Source organism: Montipora capricornis, chromosome 14 (genome assembly GCF_036669925.1).
Source record: "Montipora capricornis isolate CH-2021 chromosome 14, ASM3666992v2, whole genome shotgun sequence".
NCBI lineage: Eukaryota > Metazoa > Cnidaria > Anthozoa > Scleractinia > Acroporidae > Montipora > Montipora capricornis.
This window is the reverse complement of record NC_090896.1, coordinates 26,989,396-26,994,954: the sequence shown is the minus strand read 5'-3', so window position 1 is coordinate 26,994,954 and position 5,559 is coordinate 26,989,396.

Genomic DNA, 5,559 nt, shown 5'->3' with positions numbered 1-5,559 from the left:
GACTAACGATTCTTGCTCAAATATGACACCTCGTCTATTTATATGTGTAGTCCACAAGGCCGACTAATTTCTGGAATTTTGAGGAGATAAAAAGGATTCATGATTTTATTTTCACAGCTATACAGCCAGCCTTGCATCATCATTTCGTTTTTAGTCTACAAATTATTCGCTGGTTAGATCTCCCAAGATCCGGCACTTTCACTATAATTGTTCAGCTGGCCCCCGCATAAAGAAATGTAATTAACGAAAGCAGTTTTTCTATAGGTCCTTCAATGCTCTGCAAAAGGTATACAGTTACACTTACTATATCATTATTGAAACAATAGGCCAGTTTCGTTAATTTCTCGTGGTTGGAGTGAATCAACCATGTTATGAAGTTTCAATCATATGAAATAGCTGGCATAACCTTCATTTCAAGATCGGTCCAGTCCTTCCACGAGAGAACGATCCCTGGCCTTGTACTGGAAAAATACACCCAGAAAGTCGGCGCTTAAATAATTCCGACATTTCCACACTACGTCAAGAAGGCCATGTTGGTAAAGAAATAACGACCGGGTTGGTATTTCTCTATCCGGAAATTAAATTATATTTGTGTAACAAGCATTTTCTTTTTTTCCTTTGTTTTGTTTCATGTCGTATCTAAAAAGTGAAACCATGACCTCCAGGCATTTTTGACTCTATATAGTTATTCCTGGAGGTCAGCACCTTCAAATACTTATTTATAGTTTCTTTTATTCTGATTTAGTGTACTAATAAAACATGTTGTTCTCAAGAAAAAAAGAAACATGGTCGCTAGATTAATCAAGAACACACAGTAAGACAAAAGAAAAAATTGAAACAATCAAGCCTGAGTAAATCTCACCATGGGTGGAGTGAGGTTGGGAGGATGGGTGTTCAATGCACCAATATCTTTTCCTAGACTTCCGCACAAGTCGACCTCTTACTGCGGCGAGCAAGCGACAGAGTCGCGAGGATTATGTTACACCAAAACACACGAAACTGGACTTGAGAAAGTCTAATCTCACTCGTGCCCGGTGAGCGATGAGAAACGGCCGTAATCGCGGGGCTACTGGATTTCCGGTCAAACTTGTCGCCGTGCACTGATTTACAGAAACCTGTTGATATGATAGGAACCTGTGCAACACGATTACTTTTCCTTTTTTGACCAAAGATATTATTGCTTTTCGGCGGTGTCCTCGCCGTGGCTGTCGTCGTTTCTGTAAACTCCCTATTGTGTCCCTGGTTCGATTTCCAAGCAGCGCATCGTATGTGGAGAGCTGAGAACAACTAAAGTCATCTCTTCCTAAGTAAGGATCGTGTTGGTTCAGCAGAGGCTGACAAGGCAACACCTTTCAATCAATTCCCTCTACTAGGGCTGCCCATATGTAACAATGTTTAAGGACATTTGCGCCCATTGCTACTACGCATTTTTTCGCACATGTCACGCACACGTCATGCATCGCAGACCACGAAGGTAAATCGATGCCAAAGGTGCAAACATTATCCACAAGAATGGAACGTGAAAGCATGGGACATTGTGGGATAGCTGTGGACCCAGGTCCTTGCGGAAATGTCACGCAATGGCGTGACAGTGCGAATAGACAATCGCTTTGAAAACTTCGCAGCGATTTTACTCTTTTGAATGCTCCGTGACCCCAATTTTTCTTTGTGTAGATCACTTCCTTTGAAGTCCATTTTAACAAAAGACAAAAAAAATCTGTACGTGAGAAGTTACAAGTATTTCGATTTTTATGCTCTTGTGCGACCGAAGTTCAAGTTCTTTTTTAGACTAATATGCGTCGTTTTTCAAGGTCTATTTCACCTCAGAAAAAGACATCAGCTGCAAAAGTTTGTTTAGTTATATTAGTTATGTTGAATTGAGTACGTTTACCTGATCTAAATTTCACTAATGTAGCTTTTTTGGTGCTGACAGTTGTAAGCTAAGATCGTCTTAAAATAACGCAAGATTCTAAAAGTGCACCTCCAGGGGCACCCAACGAATCTGTTCCTCACATTATCTGTTCCCCAAAGGAATCTTGCTGGCTGGCAAAAATACAGGTGTTTTGATGAGCTGGCTGGGAAATTTTTGTTATTGATAGAGGTTTTGCCTGGGAATTACTGACTTTTTCCAGCATTTCAACCCGAACTGGCTGTAGAAACTCTGAAAACTGAGGACGATTGAAAAAACAAAGAAAAAAAAAAAAAAAAAGAGAACCCCTTCCCTCTCCCAGAGAGTAGTCACAAACATACGACGGCTGGTCAGAGTGATTGCGCTTACGGAAAAAACCTGTTTTGTCCTGGTTTTGTCGCTTTTGTTCGGTCGTTTTGGATCGAGGGATTTGAAAGCGCGCGGAATTCCTGGCTGGGAAATAAATTTGATCAGCTGGCTGGGAAACCAACCAATTTTATCTAGCTGACTGGGAAATTTCTTGTGTGTCTTTCTGGGAAAAAGGAACAGATAATGTTTTCCCAGCAACACTGAAAAACACCTGAAAATGCCTTAATAACATTTATTTTCATTAACTTGGGTATAATAATACATTTTACATCAAATTGGTCGTTGGGTGCCCCTGCACCTCATGATCTCGAAAACGAGCACTGTGACCCCCCATTTTTTTTTGCCTTTTTGACAAAAGTAGATCATTACCGTTCTGCGTGGCAAGTTAAAAAAAAATTCTGTTCGTGGGAACGTTTTGGGCGCAAACGTCCTTAACTAGTCTTTTTTGACCTTGTAGCTCAGTCGGTAGAGCAGCGATGATCTAACCCGAAGGTCGTGGGTTCAATTCCCACTCTGGTCAGAGTTTTCCTCTGTCCTTGTGTGGGCCCATTTCCATTAGTAGGGCTAACGCTGGTTCATATAGGGTAGAAAACTAGCACTTCATTATACACTCTAATCAGTTAATTAATAAGGTTTAATTTAAACCGACTTAACTGTGAATTTCAAACTTAAAGTAAAATTTGTTTTCTTTCTCTTCAAACCTATTTGATTTGACCGTTTTTTATCTGTAAATGTAAACCTTTGAAATTCATTTAAACCTTTTAAAATTCATTTAATCATTTCAATTCATTCAAACCATTGCGAAATACATCTAAACTTCCTGGGGCGAGCTCGGCCAGGGTGGGGCCTCGCTCTTTATTCAAAATTTTATTTATTTATTTATTTATTTATTTATTTATGTATGTATGTATGTATGTATGTATGTATGTATGTATGTATGTATGTATGTATGTATGTATGTATGTATGTATGTATGTATTTAAGAATTCGCCAACCATTGCAAAAAATAGGATGGCAGGATGATAGTAAGGGGAAACTGAATTCAGTTTCTAAGACTACCCTCTCGACACACTGACACTCACATTGGAGCCACCTGAATTTTTCAGCTGTCTCCAATCAGAGACTAGCTTAGATTCACTTCACTTCACTCTCGATCTTTCTTCTATGACCCGCACTTCGAATACACATTTCTTTCATTGCAGACGCCATCACAGAATCCCAGTTCAGATGGTTTGGTTCGTCCACCTCGTCATCCTCAAAGCATAGCGATTAATAACACGAACTCAATTGCCTTCTTCTCTTTCTTTGACTTTTCATTACCTTGCCTGGGACGTAATGCTCGCAACCTTTCTAGTCTCTTTTAAGACGCCTGCACAGACCAGATGAGGAGCTTTGCCGAAGCATATTGTTAGCTCATCCCAAAGATTCTTGCAGTGTCGCAGAGGTTGGGCCTGCATGGATCAGGATTGCTAAGTGGAGCCGATACACAAAATATGGGAAGTAGTATAGGGAAACGAATAAATTGAACTCAAAATCAAGGAGAGCTTCCATATTGAGCGGTTGAAACGCGAACTCAACAAACAAGTTGATCATGTCAGTTTAGCATTACACTTTTAAACTTTTACCGTTATGTCAGTTGTGTTCTCAAAAATATTGTTGGTTCGTTTGAATTTTACCTACTTGTAACGAACATTTAATCTACAAAGAATCATTGTATCGATAGTTATATATATATTTACGAATTATCTTCTAAAAATTTTAATGTTACACTCACTATGGCTGAAGATGATGTTTGAAACATCGAAACATGTTCCGTAAATTCAAAAGTGTGGTTGTATTTTTTTAAATATTACATACTTATTCCAGTCATCTCAGGTAAACCATCGTCATTGTCGCGAACAAAACGCTGAAAAAGGACTGTACTCTTCTCAGGGTAAGGAGCGATTACTCCAAAATGGATAGATTACACTCCGATGGTGATTCCTTTTCGCTGAGTCGATCGTGGTAACATATCTTGTTCCAGAAGTATATCATGAAAAGGAAACTTAGTTGAAAACATGGAACCAGCCAAAACCACCCAAAACCAACGTGACAGTCACACAACACCACACAGTGCGCAAATATCACACAAACCGGTCGTATTTTATGGTTTTGGGTCGCTTTGGCTGGTTTTGTTGGTGTTTGTAAGTGGTTTTGGGTGGTTTTGGCTGGTTCCATGATTTAGTAACTACGGAAAAGGAAAACCAGAACCACTCGTAGATGGGCCTGTTTTAAACGAAATTAGCTTTAAGGTTTAAATTCACAGTTAAGTCGGTTTAATTAAATTGTCTGTTAAGGAGGAGCTTTGCCGAAGCATATTGTTAGCTCGTCTCAAAGATTCGTGCAGTGTTGCAGAGGACGGGCCTGAATCGGAACCACTCGTAGATGGGCCTGCCGTGAATGCTGCAGAATTGCCAGAAAGAAGCTTTAAACCTTCATCACGTAACTGCGAAATGTTGTAAGGGCACGAGAAAACCCGCAAAAACAAAATGGCTGCCAAGGCGGGTAGATTTGAGAGCGAGGCCTCAACTTGGCCGACCTCGCCCCAGGAAGTTTAAATGCATTCGCAATGGCTTAACCCTTTGATTACTATCTGGCAAAATACGTCCAGCTTTATCCACGGTCCCATCTACCCTTTGTGATGTCATCACTTTTAACGGTCGGGAACAGCTTTGTCCACTAACTTGTGCAGGAAGAAGAGATCTTTCAAACTATACCAGAATGAGCACAATTCAGTCAAGGAAACTGGAGAAACAGCCAAAAAAACCATGTAACATTGACCTGAAAATCTCTATGAAAAGCTTGCTCCATTACCCACCTACCTTTCTGAGCACCTAATTCTAAGATGATGACAGGTTTCTCAGAAACTCTTCCCACCAAAATAAAGCCTAACAAATACCCAGCAAGTTGAAAAAAAAAAAAAAATGAAGCAAGGAAAGCGAAAAGAGAGGGAAGGAGAGAAAGGAGAGAAAGCGAAAAGTGAAAGTCGAAATTTTGCTTTCTGCGCATGCCCGAACTTTGCAAGCGCTTACTTTGCACCTAGCTGAAAAGGGCGCGGAGTGTACAACCTGGAAACCGGTTTGTAGGGAGATTTAGCTCTTAAACAGCACGACAGTGACCAAAAAACCCCTTAACTAGCTTTAAAACGTGTTTTTCGGCCAAATCTCTAGTAGCCAAAGGGTTAAGGTAATTCCTTAGTATTGCATTGCGCATCCCCACTGCGCACGATTTTCGCGTCATTA